This window comes from Budorcas taxicolor, chromosome 24, assembly GCF_023091745.1.
Source record: "Budorcas taxicolor isolate Tak-1 chromosome 24, Takin1.1, whole genome shotgun sequence".
Lineage (NCBI taxonomy): Eukaryota > Metazoa > Chordata > Mammalia > Artiodactyla > Bovidae > Budorcas > Budorcas taxicolor.
In genome coordinates this window covers 37,381,645-37,395,414 of record NC_068933.1, presented here as the reverse complement: position 1 = coordinate 37,395,414, position 13,770 = coordinate 37,381,645, and the positions used below count along the sequence as shown (strand labels likewise).

The 13,770-nt window shown below is 47.7% G+C and overlaps 1 protein-coding gene across 6 annotated transcripts in view; it reads right to left on the bottom strand.

Moving 5' to 3' along the window:
- CSGALNACT1 (chondroitin sulfate N-acetylgalactosaminyltransferase 1) overlaps positions 1 to 13,770 on the bottom strand; it is a 337,323-nt gene that overhangs the window by 253,155 nt on the left and 70,398 nt on the right. The window contains exon 1 of one of the 6 annotated variants that reach the window (XM_052661377.1): positions 9,947 to 10,028. The exons of the other annotated variants lie outside the window; for them this stretch is intronic. The gene's annotated coding sequence lies outside the window, so the exon portion shown is untranslated. Of the gene's footprint in view, positions 1 to 9,946; positions 10,029 to 13,770 lie in introns of those variants that run through there. 6 annotated transcript variants of the gene reach the window in all.

Here is a 13,770-nt window from a genome sequence, read left to right as displayed (position 1 = left end):
GACTTCCTGCTATAGGGAAGGGGCCTTTCAACCCTGCCACTCTGGATGCGTGTGAGCTGGTCCTTCGAGGGCCCTGGAAGCGGGCAAGGCTCTGCTCAGACCTTGTGAAGGTGAGTGACCATGGGGAGTACCTCGGGCTAACACCACCCAGCACAGGTCCTCAGCAGGATGCTGCAAAGACCTTCTACAGACTCACCAAGCCTCTGCCAGCAAAGCTGTGTACAAAACAGGTTAAAAATTAAAAAATCACAACACAAAACTATCTAGAATCTGAAATATGCACCAAACAAACAGTGTCTGCATGAGGGTTCTGGTTTCCTGGCTCGTACTTTTTTTTTTTTTTTTTTTTTGAGACTTTTCCAATGTTCTGTAATACGGCACTATTATTGCTATATAAAGTTTTTTCTTTTAAGTAACACGGATAACATGTAGTCTGAATTGGAAGAGAGAGAATATTCACCCCTCATCTATTTCATGACCATCTGTGTTATGCTCCCTGTGAAATAATGGGACAGACACCTAGTATTGTGGGAGGCTCCGGCCTTTCCTTTCCATGACCCCTAAAGGTCAGGTATATCTCAGCTCCTAAGAGGAGTCGCTGGCACACACAGTTGAGTTTATCCTGCCTTTCTGCCGCCCCAGTGAATGTCAGCGTGAACAGTACCTTCTATTCGCTTGTTTGGGGCTGTGCTGGACCTTCCCTGCTGCGTAGGTTTCTCTCCAGTTGCAACAAGCAGGGGCTACCGTGGAGCTGCAGTTCCCAGGCTCTAGAGCACAGCCTCACTGGTGGTGGCGCGCGGGCTTCGGTGCTCCAGGGCAAGCGGGATCTTCCCCGACCAGGGATGGACCCCGTGTCTCCTGCACTGACAGGATTCTTTACCACGGAGCCACCCGGGAGGCCCAGCATCGTCTGAGCCTGGCTTTGACCTCAGAGCGCCCGTTCATCCTAAGATGTCAAGATCTGGGGAACAAACTCACAGTCTGTCTCAGCCATTCCCCCTCTTAATGTTCACTCTTCTACGAGTCAGAGGTTCTTTATCTGTAGATTCCCCCAGCCAGCATTAACTCCTTTTCCACCCATCGGTTAAAGCCGTCCCTCTGCATATCCACCAGCTGCTGCCCTTTATTGAAATTCGATAACTAAAACAATGGCAACATAAATATATGTTCCCAATAGTCTTACTAATTTTTAAAAAGTCAAAGTTAAAACACTAAGGTGATGCTTTGTTTAAAAAGGTTTGCATCGTGCAATAACTGAATGCCATCTAAACAGTTAACAACCATCTTATCAGTAAACAGATATCCTCCTCACAAGAAAACCTCCCGCTAGTCCACTTCTTCTTTCCTGATAAGAAGCGTTTAAGTACGAAAGCAGAACCCAGCACTGGCCCCACGCACAGAAAGACCGTCTGCTAGGAGGATGCTGAGGCTCAGGCAATCCATCTCAGAGCAGGAGAGCCGCTGGCTTCACTCCTCAGGAGACAGGGGTCTTGCCTGGCTGCATCCCCGCCGTCCACTTGGAGCCAAGCAGAGACACAGTCCATCTGCTTTGGCCTCTGCAGAGCTGTCCTGGTCGGTCAAGATGGGGGGGGAGGGGCGGGCCACACCATGCATCCAGCCACCCTGAGCCTCTGCCCCCCGAAGAGGAAAACCCTCCCCCTTGGACTCCCCTCACAGACCCCCAACCCCCAAGGCAGAAACCCCAGCATTACCTGCCCATGCAGGCAAATATCTGTAAGCCACAAAAGGGAATGAAAAAAAACCTGCTGGGGCTACACACGCCTGGAAGAGGATGCAAAACGCGGTGTCTGGGGTCCCATCCATGTATCTATTAGGCTTCTCATCAATCAGGCCTCTGAGATGTCATGAATCCCTCCCCCCCACCCCCGTACTGTTGAGAAAACACTGGAACAGCATCAACCTATTTAAAGATAACCACGGTCCTGACAACGGATTTTTCCATCTTCCATCGTGTGGGGTCAGGTCTGCATTTCTGTAGGTATTTCGGCTCCAACCATGATTCAAGGCCAGCAGACTGAAAACCCTGTTTTCTCTGGGTGGTTATTTTCCTTTTAAACCTCTCCCCCAGGCCCAGAAAAATCTGAATGCCAAACGTATTGAAAAATCATTCATTATGATTAAAGATTTCTAGAGCAAATCCGACACTGAATACAACTAATGACCCACCACCCCCATCCGTCTTGCCTTCCCAGGAAGAAGGGTCCCTCCAGCGGGCTCCCTTCCAGGCAGCGTGCATTCAGGCTTTCACGAGCTGGGAATAGACCGTCCAGGAGGCTGCAAAGAAGGCCTGATTCACAGGCCGGGCATGCGTGGCCCTGATAGCAGTGGCTGCCTCAAGCTTGCAGGCCCAAACCTTGGAGGAAGGTATGAAGAATGCTTACTGACCGGGGGAGGCGAGCAGGGCGGGAGACTTAACAAGACAGATGTCTTACCTGAAACAACCCGGGGGAAACGTACCGCTACATTTCCATGGTGCAAAAAGTGCCAGCTCATCGTGAGAAAATCTTAGGTATGAGCGCTGCCAAGAGCCAGGGAGCCAAACCAGCCCCCCCGCCACCCCCACTGCCTACAAATCTCTGTTCCTAATGCTTGATTCGACCCTAAACCCACCTCCAGGTTCACAGCAGACACTGGCAATGTTAAGACAACAGGGAGATGTCCCTCTCTGTGCAAGACTAAAGAGGACTCTGTCCAGGTTGGTGGTGGTCAGTCGCTCAGTCATGTCCGACTCTCTGTGACCCCATGGACAGTAGCACGTCAGGCTTCCCTGTCCAACACCATCTTCCCAGAGTTTGCTCAAACTCATGTCCATAGAGTGGGTGATGCCATCCAACCATCTCATCCTTTGCCGTCCCCTTCTCTTCCTGCCTTCAATCTTTCCCAGCATCAGGGTCTTTTCTAATGAGTCAGTTTTTCGCATCAGGTGGCCAAAGGATTGGAGCTTCAGTTTCAGAATCAGTCCTTCCAGTGAATATTCAGGGTTGATTTTCTTTAGCACTGACTGCTTTCAGAGACTTTTCCAATTATCAGCAGAGGGACCCCCGCTGGAGAGAGCAGCCCTTGACCAGGTGTCGCCCTTGGAAACCTAGTGATTCTCCCCTCATCACGTCCTCTCTCCCAAATGCTCCCCAGACTCCCATTTTCTGTTGAACACATTTTCTAAAGCTGTAAATCAAGGAGCAGGATGAAGACATGACTGGTTTTACAGGGTTGCGGAATAAGGAAATGGCATTTTTACTCAGCTTCAAACTATCCTGATAGATAAATTTGGGACTTATAAAAAATAAAAGAGAAACTTATTTGTAAAAGTATTCATGACTGAATTGTGTTACATACCGTGGGGTTCTTTCAGGCTCTTCACACAGTGTTTAAAATAGTTACAAATGCCTATTAATAACCAGCTCGCCTCCTAAGATAACACGCAGGAGCCAGAACTCCGAAGGAGGATCAAGAAAGGGCGACTGTCTCACAGGCCCTGAGGCCCTGGGTGGACTTTGGTGGAATAAATGCTCGTATTCACAGCCCGGATGAAGTGTCCCGGCAGGGATGAGTCACCCCAGGTCCTCCTCCTCCCAGACGCAGCCGGGGGTACAAGGACCTCACCCCCATCGTCGAGACGTGCAGCTCGGGGCAGAGCCACGGTCCTCAGGGACTTCGGTTCTGCCATCGGGACCGAGGTGGATGGCCACCTGGGAAGACGAGATCCTCCCCCAGTAACCTCCCAAAGGACCTGAATCTCCCCCAGACTTAACACACCGTGGAAGGGTGTGCGTTGTTTCCCTGGGATATCGGATAACTAAAAACGTGTTTTCCCGTCAAAGAGCACAGCCTCTGCTCATTTAAACTTCACACGTCAGCGTCCAAGAGACGACCCCCTGGTCTCACGGCCGTGATGAGGTCATCCACCCCATCCTGGACGATGTGCCAGATGTCTTACTTTACTTCTTACTTTTACTTGGATCTTTCTGGTCCAAGTTCCCTCTCTCTTTACATTCCCCTCGGGACAGCTTTCACATGATGGTCTACACTGAGGTTATTTCAATTCCAATTCCACTTGGAGTCACTTCCCGTTGCCTTGTCTAGTTTAAGACCAGGCAACCTTAGAGAGAGACCGTTCCCGCCACCGGTGTGAAATGGTAGGCAGAAGCAGGGTGTTCTACGTCTTCCTTAGGCTCACAGGACGAGGTGGACATACTGGAGGCATACCACCACCGAGGTACCTCCTGGAGCCCTGAAGCACATGTCACTAACCCAGCGTAATCAGCCCACCAAGTGTGAGTGCTACAGGGAATCAGAGCCTCCAGGCCATTAGCCCCCACTCACAACTAAGGCATGGAGCCCAGACAAATTCACTTACTCGCTCCAGGTCCCAGGAAGAAAACTCCATCTCTTTTACTTCCTTCTGTTCAAGCTATTTCACCCAAGGCACTTGCTAACTTACTAACCCCAAAGTAAAAGAGTTACTCACTCAGTCGTGTCCAACTCTTTGAGACTCTATGGACTGCAGCCCGCCAGGCTTCCCTGTCCATGGGATTCTCCAGGCCAGAATACTGGAGTGGGTTGCCATTCCCTTCTCCAGGGGATCTTCTCAACCCAGGGATGGAACCCAGGTCTCCAGCATTGCAGGCAGATTCTTTACCGTCTGAGCCAGCAGGGAAGCCCTACTAACCCCAAAGACAATTTCTTTTCAACCTGAAAAGGTGAGGTGCTCTCTTATATGTGGGCTCTAAAAACACAATACAAATGAACTTGTTTACAAAACAGAAACAGACCCATAGACACAGAAGCAAACTTACGGTGGTTCCCAAAGGGGGCACACGGAGGAGAGACACTAGGAGTTTGGGAGGAACATACACACCCTACACACATAAAGCAGATAAGCAGCAACACTGTGCCGCTCAGGAACCGCTGCTCAGTGTCGTGGAATAACCTATAAGGGAAAAGAATCGGAAAAAAATATATAGATAGGTTTAACTGTATCACTCTGCCGTACACCTGAAACTAACACAATATTGTAAATTAACTATACTTCCATTTTTAAAAATGTAATCTGAGGATTCCTTCACACAACGATTGAGAGGAATGGGTCGGGAGGCCCTCTGAACAAGAAGGACTGGAGTTTGAACAGGAAAGTGGAAGTCGCTCAGTCGTGTTCAACTCTTTGAGACCCCATGGACTATGCAGTCCATGGAATTCTCCAGGCAAGAATGCTGGAGTGGGTAGCCTATACCCTCTCCAGCAGATCTTCCCCACCCAGGAATCAAATCCAGGTCTCCTGCATTGCAGGCGGATTCTTTACCAACTGAGCTATCAGGGAAGCCTGGCGTTTGGACAGGTCAAGACCCTAAATCCAACACGATCATAGAACGACTGTCAGGAAACACCATCTGCAACTCAAAACCTAACGTCTCTCGCTGGAATGAGGAAGACTTCCAGAACGCAAAGAAGATCGCCCGCTGCTCCAAGAGAAACAGAATGTGAAATCATAAGCTGTAAATCAACCAAAGTTACACCACAGAGAAGGGAATGTAAGATTATACCAGGCGCATGTTTCCATTATAAGAGTATTAAATATTGGTAAGAAATTCAGAAATTTGAAAGAGCGTATGAGAAAAGTATTAAACTCTATGATGATCATGAAACTGCCTTCAACTAAATATTTTCAAAGGAAATATAATTAAAGTGCAGATTACAACTCTTCTGAAAATGAGGATAGAGTAATTGAACAGAAGGAACTGTAAAAATTCAAATACGAAGAGGATGCTGGAAATGGATTGAGAAAGTAAAATCCTGACCCCATACATTGCATCCTGTAACCATTCAACAGGCGGCAGAAAACCTGGCTCCAAACTGTAAAACACAGCCGCCCGGGGAACAGCTGTGACAAGTTTTTCTATTTTTTATTCAAAAATGCAAAAGGTAAAAATCGTATGTAGTCTCATCATTTCTTTAAAATTGTATAAAGAAGTGATTGTCCCCACTCTGCCAACCACACCTTCGCCCCTGGAGCCACTTCAGGGATGCAGTGTAGGGCCACACACTCATCAGCTTCTTTCTGTACACAGAGGCCTTGCTCAGCACACACACACACACTCACACAGCCCCAGCTCAGACACACACACACACACAGAGCCCCAGCTCAGGCAAACACACACACACACAGCCGCAGCTCAGACACACACACACGCACACACACACACACACACACAGCCCCAGCTCAGACACACACACACACACACGCAGAGCCCCAGCTCAGACACACACACACACACGCACAGAGTCCTCGCCCAGCACACACACACACACACACACACACACACACACACACAGCCCCAGCTCAGACACACACACACACACACACACACACACAGCCCCAACTCAGACACACACACACACACGCAGAGCCCCAGCTCAGACACACACACACACACACACACACACACGCAGAGCCCCAGCTCAGACACACACACACACGCACACACACAGAGCCCCAGCTCAGACACACACACACACACACACACACACACACAGAGCCCCAGCTCAGACACACACACACACAGAGCCCTTGCTCAGACACACATACACATGCACACAGAACCCTCGCTCAGACACACACACAGAGCCCCAGCTCAGACACACACACGCACACAGAACCCCAGCTCAGACACACACACAGAGCCCCAGCTCAGACACACACACGCACACAGAGCCCCAGCTCAGACACACACACATAGCCGCAGCTCAGACACACACACACACACAGCCGCAGCTCAGACACACACACACACATACGCACAGCCGCAGCTCAGACACACATACACACAGCCGCAGCTCAGACACACACACACACAGAGCCCCAGCTCAGACACACACACACACACACGCAGAGCCCCAGCTCAGACACACACACACACACACGCAGAGCCCCAGCTCAGACACACACACACACACACACGCAGAGCCCCAGCTCAGACACATACACACACACGCACAGAGCCCTCATTCAGCACACGCACACACACACACACACACACACACAGCCACAGCTCAGACACACACACACAACCGGAGCTCAGACACACACACACACACAGAGCCCCAGCTCAGACACACACACACACACACACACACACACACACACACGCAGAGCCCCAGCTCAGACACATACACACACATGCACAGAGCCCTCGCTCAGCACACACACACACACACACACACACACACACATACACACACAGCCCCAGCTCACATACACGCACACAGAATCCTCGCTCAGACACACACACGCACACAGAGCCCTCGCTCAGACACACACACACACACAGCCCCAGCTCAGACATACACACATGCACACAGAGCCCCAGCTCAGATACACACGCACACAGAGCCCCAGGTCAGACACACACACACACAGCCCCAGCTCAGATACACACATACGCACACAGAGCCCCAGCTCAGACACACACACACATGCACAGAGCCCCAGCTCAGACACACACACACAGAGTCCTCGTTCAGCACACGGACACACACACATACACACACACAGAGTCCTCATTCAGCACATGCACACAAACACACACACAGCCCCAGCACAGACACGCACACACATGCACACATAGCCCCAGCTCAGACACACACACACAGAGTCCTCGTTCAGCACACGGACACGCACACATACACACACAGCCCCAGCTCAGACACACACACACACACACACAGGGCCCTCGCTCAGCACACACACACACACATGCATAGCACTACTCAGACACACACACACAGGGCCCCAGCTCAGACACACACACACACAGACATAGCCCCAGCTCAGACACACACACACACACAGCCCCAGCTCAGGCACACACACTCAAAACTTTACAAAAATAGGCAAATGTTTCACACAAGTCTTCAAATACTTTCCTTCTGAATATATTTTAGAATTTAAAAGCTTTTTAAAAAAGAAACAAGTTGAATCTTTTAAAAGTAATACCAAAAAAGGTAAGGAACAGATCACCAACTTCATGAGTAAATTCAAATCTAAAGATTCCTAACTGTGTACTTCCAAACTGTACATCTATTTTTAAACAAGAAAGATGATACAAATGGTGTAGGATTAGGAATGTAGATTTGTTAAACTCTTTGAAATACTATGAGAAAATAGTTTACGAATTTCCAGTGATCATGGCTTGAATTCCCACCTAAAACACTTCTAAAACCTGTCATAGATGATCATTTACTGGCTACGAAACAAATGCTGCATGAAGCAATACACAGAAACAGCATCAACATCAGGACACTCACAGCACGTGGTGGCGTCAATCAAACTGATAGCCTTCATACAGTCTCTGATTAGGCAGGCTCCTGAGAGTCCAGGCACACAGATGGGATTCAAGAGCACTGTAATAACCTGCGACACAGCTTTGAGAAAACAGTTTAGCCATGTAAAATCTGCCTCCACTTTCCCAATAGCTGGTGAGTAAATCTGCAGATTCTAGCACAAGCCCAATCCAGCGGCTGTGCAACCCGTGGAGGGGAAAAAATAAGTCCCTGGGAGCAAACAACTTTCTCTTTGATTTTATGTCTTTTCACTTAATAAATTTCATTTCAGGATGAAAGGCAGTGCCATAAATATGACAAATATCAAAAGCACATGGTTCCACTTCTATTTATCAAACCAACTGAAAACCTTTTCTTTCAAACCCCATTTCTAATGTGGGAGAAGATCCAAAGGCCCCTTGCGAGGCTGAAAACAAGAGGTTCCCACTCCAGCAGGAAGGCTTTCCCTGTGGCACCCAAATCCACCTGCCGGCTTCCTCCGCCAGCTCTCGCCTGCACATCCCCTGCCCAGGAGCCCCCTATTCACCCAAAACCTTCTCCCATCCATTGTCAGCTGTGTTGCCCCCACCTGGAACCCTTTATTTCCCCCATGTCTAGGATCTCCACCTAACAAAAGTCATAATTCTGGGCCCATAAACAATGTCCCCTACTCCATGAACCCTCACCTGTCCCCAGATCGCATGTAATGTCTCCCTCCTTTAAACCCCCAACAACATGTCTTTTCTCTTAGGCATTGTTTATGCCCTTAGAATCTCACTTCATAGACTATTTTCAGCTGACTTACACAATCTCCTTCAGTGCTTACTGAATCACCTTATAAAGAGTAGAATCTCAATAAACATTTACTGAATTGAATTATCTGTTATGTAGTAAACTGCTTCCTAAAAATTGATCTGTATTTCCTGCATAAGAACCATACAATTTTAATAACAGAAGGTTATAGCAATCAAGTTAGATCCTGGACCTTTCACTTTAGTTTATCAGCTTTTTTAACTGTTAACAACAAACTGTCATGAAATATATACGTGCACACATACATGATGCCTCCTGAGGCACGTGCCCTGTACTATCCTCACGCAATCTCAGAAGGTCAGAAATGACATTTATTTTATATACAAGTAGCCAAGGATGTGATATCAGCTTTGAAACCAGACCTGTCTATTCACTAGTGAAAGGGAAGAGAAGTAGAAAGTAGAAACCTTTTTCTCCAATAACTTGTCACTTGCCTGCAGAGAAAAGATAGTCCATAGACAAGTATCCCATGTGTGTTTAGAGTGTTTCTACAGTTGTTTCTTAAAGAGATTCCACGTGACTCCCACCTATGGTAGCTCTGGCCTCTTTGGTTAATGTCACTTGCAAACAAGAGATCCCCAAAGATGAGCGGGAGAGCCATGAATTAAGAATGGCATTGAAATGCAGACCAGGAAAGATACAGCCTGGGAAGGAGGAGACCTAGAAGCAGCCCCGAGCCAGGGGTGTGATGGGGAAACGGGAAAATGGAACAAAAGAAGCTCAAAACCCCGCCACAGTTACGCTCTACAGCCAGGCTGGACTCCGGGGTTCTGAGAGTTATCCAGGTGATGCTTACTGCTCACAGCTGGAAGGCTCTGCGTCTCCAGTTGTCTGTTCAGCCATCCCCAGATAAACTAGTTAGGTTGAAACGAAGAATTCATAAGTAATAATATCTTCTTAAAGCTTTTTCTCTCTAATCAATCATAGAGGTCATCCATGTTTGTCATAGAAAATATGAAAAGTTCTGAAAAGTAAAAGGGAATAGTCAGTAACAATCGTCTTATTATAATCCAAACCCATTTCCTTCAACATTTATTCAACAATCACAATATTTATTAGGATCCGGCATGTGCCAGACACATCAGAGAGCAAGCCAGAAAAAACTCCCTGCCCTCCTGCAACTTAAACTCTATCACGAGAGAAAGGCAATGAGCAGTAACATGAAGAAGCAGGTTGTACAGGATGCTGCGTGCTTGCTTAGTCGCTCAGTTGTGTCCAACTCTGCGAGACCCCATGGACTGCAGCCCACCAGGCTCCCCTGTCCATGGGATTTCCCAAGCAAGAATACTGGAGGCGGTTGCCATTTCCTCCTCCGGGGGTCTTCTCAATCCAGGGATCAAACCTGCATCTCCTGTGTCTTCTGCACTGTAGGGAGATCCTTCACCCGCGAACCATCAGGGAAGCCCTAATAGGTCGTACGCACAGAAGGGTCAAGAGCAGGGCAGGGCGGCCCGGACTGAGAACAGCGAGTTACCACGCTGAGATCATCCGGCTTTATAGGCTTCCTTCCCCACTTATTACATGGTGAGAGCTCCCCTCCACCGTTACACAATCTTTAGCAAAATAATTTTTAATGACTGCAGAGAACTCCATCTCATGAATGTACCATAATTAATTCCATCATTCTGCTCTATGCAGCAATGAGATTTTCATTTTTTAACTATCATAAGTAATGCTTCTATTTCCTCAAGAGAAGCATCAAGAAGAGAAATCACCCAGGATGGAGCCGGGCACTGCTGAGGCCCATGGCAACCTGTCACTGCACAGGTGCGCAGGGCCTGCAGGCCACGCACACAACTCTTCCTTCCCTTCCAGCTTCCTGCCGCCCCCACCTGACGACCTTTCCATCAGTTCCCAGAAAAGCGCTGGCCGCTGCATCCCTCCACCATGACTACTCCGTATAAATGAGATGAACTCTACCCCGGGGAGGTGATAGCACCATGACTGGTATGAAGCAGAACATGCAATAAACACCTACTGGATTAAGAAATGGATAGAGAACTGAATGGGGACTCAGAAACCACTCTGGCTTTCAGGCAGCCGGGAAGCTGCTGAGAAATGTTCCCTCCCACTAAGGAGTGAGTCACATCTCAGACACATTCAGCACCTTCCTAATAGGGCTGCACAGTATTTCCCGTAATGCCTTTCAGATGCTGGAAACTGCCATACGACCTGGACAGCCAGAGAATGCCATTTAACCATCGAAATGAAACGCTAAATAGCACAGAGACTACGCAGAAAACACTCCCAATACTTTCCCTCTTTCTAGTTACTTCAAGATGACAATTATATAATACCTTCCTCTTGAAACATAAATGAGAAGTGTATCTTTTAATAGTTCATCAGCCACTATTCATCTTAAACGCCAACCATAGCATTATAAACTGCTACTGCACTCTCATCAAAAATTAACACACAAAAAAAATTTTATAAAGAGGAAAAGCCTTTAAATGATGTATATAAGAACTTGGCAAACAATCTGAAACAGACTCACAGACACAGAGAACAGACCTGCGGTTGCTAAGGGGGTGGGGAGAGATGGATTAGGAGTTTGGGATTAGTAGATACAAACTATTATATTTAGAATGCATAAGAACAAGGTCCTACTGTAAAGTACAGGGAACTATATTCAATATCCTGTGATAAACCATAATGGAAAAGAATATGAAAAAGAATGTATGCATATGTATAACTGAATCCCTGCTATACAGCAGAAATTAACACAATATTGTAAATCAACTATTCCTAAATAAATATTTTTTTAAAAACTTGGCAAACCAGAAAACACAGCAACTCAAAAAAAGCAAACCAAGAACAAGAGGAGACATCAGTTCTTTCTCCCCTGAGCTGGTTCCTTAGGGGGCCATGTATCAGCAGTAACAGTTTCATTGTTGAGGGAACAGAGACTCTGAGTTGTGAGCACCATACTCACTATTAGCAAAACAAACTTGAAGTTTTCCTTCCTTGAGTCCACTTTCAGAAGTTAGAAGTGAATCTAGGAAGCCATCTCAGGATAGCTCCCAATTTATGATGCAAGCTTAGAGAAAACGAGAGGCCAACGTGCCCACCGGCAGTGAGAACACACAGCCTGGGGTGACAACTGCCTTCTCTGTAAATAACCCACGTGGCCCTCCAGCCACTGCACTGCAATCGGATTTGGATGCAAAGGACAGAGGCAATGCAGATTTCTGAGACTTCACTGGTTTCTGGGTGTACGTGTTTGAGCTCCGTAACTACAGCGTCTTCACGACCCACCTGGCTAAGTCTCAGAAGAGCGGACGTCAATACAGGAGGAGAGGATTGGGGCCACAGCAGCTGGCGACTGTGTAAAGCTGCTCGGCTTTGGGGCTGTCTACCACTCACGAGCTCTCAGTCTATCATTATCAGGGGCCTGGGCACAGCAGAACAACATGAGGGATAAGAGGCCAAAGTGGCTGAGTGCAGTATGCCCAGGGCTGGCTTCCACACTGCTGTGTCCACCCCGTCCGTCTGCACTCGGAACACGAGAGGGAAAGCTGAGCATTCCCATTCCGAGTGTGTGAGAGTCAGAGTTCATTCATCTGCTTCCACCAGGGCACTGATGCTCTGCACCCCAAGGGTGGGCTAGGAGATGCCGGCATCACCTGGACAACGTCTTCATCCTTCTCTCAATATAGCGGTTTTGTGAAAGACTGGAAAGCAACTGTTATCAAATTCCTTCATGTGAAGAAATGTTCTGACTACGTTGCTTGTCCTTTGGTTTGCTCGTTCAACACATATTTCTTGACAATCAGTTGAACAAGATGAAAAGCACCGTGGAGACAGACAGCGGTGACGACTGCACATCACGAATGCATTCAATACCCCTGAACTGTAAACTTCAAGATAGAGAAGATGGCAAATTTTATGTTATGCGTATTTCACCACAATAAAAAATTTGGGGAAAAAAACAGGCAGATTGTGAGAAGGAGTTGAACTTGGAAAAGTAACATGCGAAGGCTTAAGCCCTCCCATGTCTCTCCCAGCCACATCTTCCTTTGTCCCCAAGTTTGGGCCACAGTCACAGAGGTTCACGGCCAGATCAATCACATGGAGAAAGCCCATCTGCCTGTCTCTAGTGTAAGTGAGGCCAAAGACCAGACAGAGCTAGACAAGGGGGTCCTCGAATTCCACCCGAGTCTCAGGCTCACCCCAAGCTGCATACATGCAGGACAGACCCAAAACAGACAGCAGAGACTTTGGAAAACTAAACTGTGCTGGAACCACCACTAAGAGGGGGTGAAACAGAATCTGTGTCCTAACCTAACCATGTGGAGTAACTGCTAAAACAGAGAAACAGGCAAAAAACACAGCACTCTCCTAGATTACAACAGCATTCAGTGTTTACACATACAACACTCACAATGTTTAGGAAGAAGGAAAATTACTCCGTGTACAAAGAACCAGGGAAATGGGAGCAGTTCCCAAGGGAAAAGATAATCAGCAGATGGTGACTCAATTTGACCCAGACGTTAGCATTACCACACAAAGACTTTAAAGCAACTATTGGAGCTGTGTTTCCTGAGGTAAACATTCTTGCAATCAACAGAAAGTTGGGTGTTCCCAGCACAGAAAGAGAAACAATACGAAAGAATCAAATGG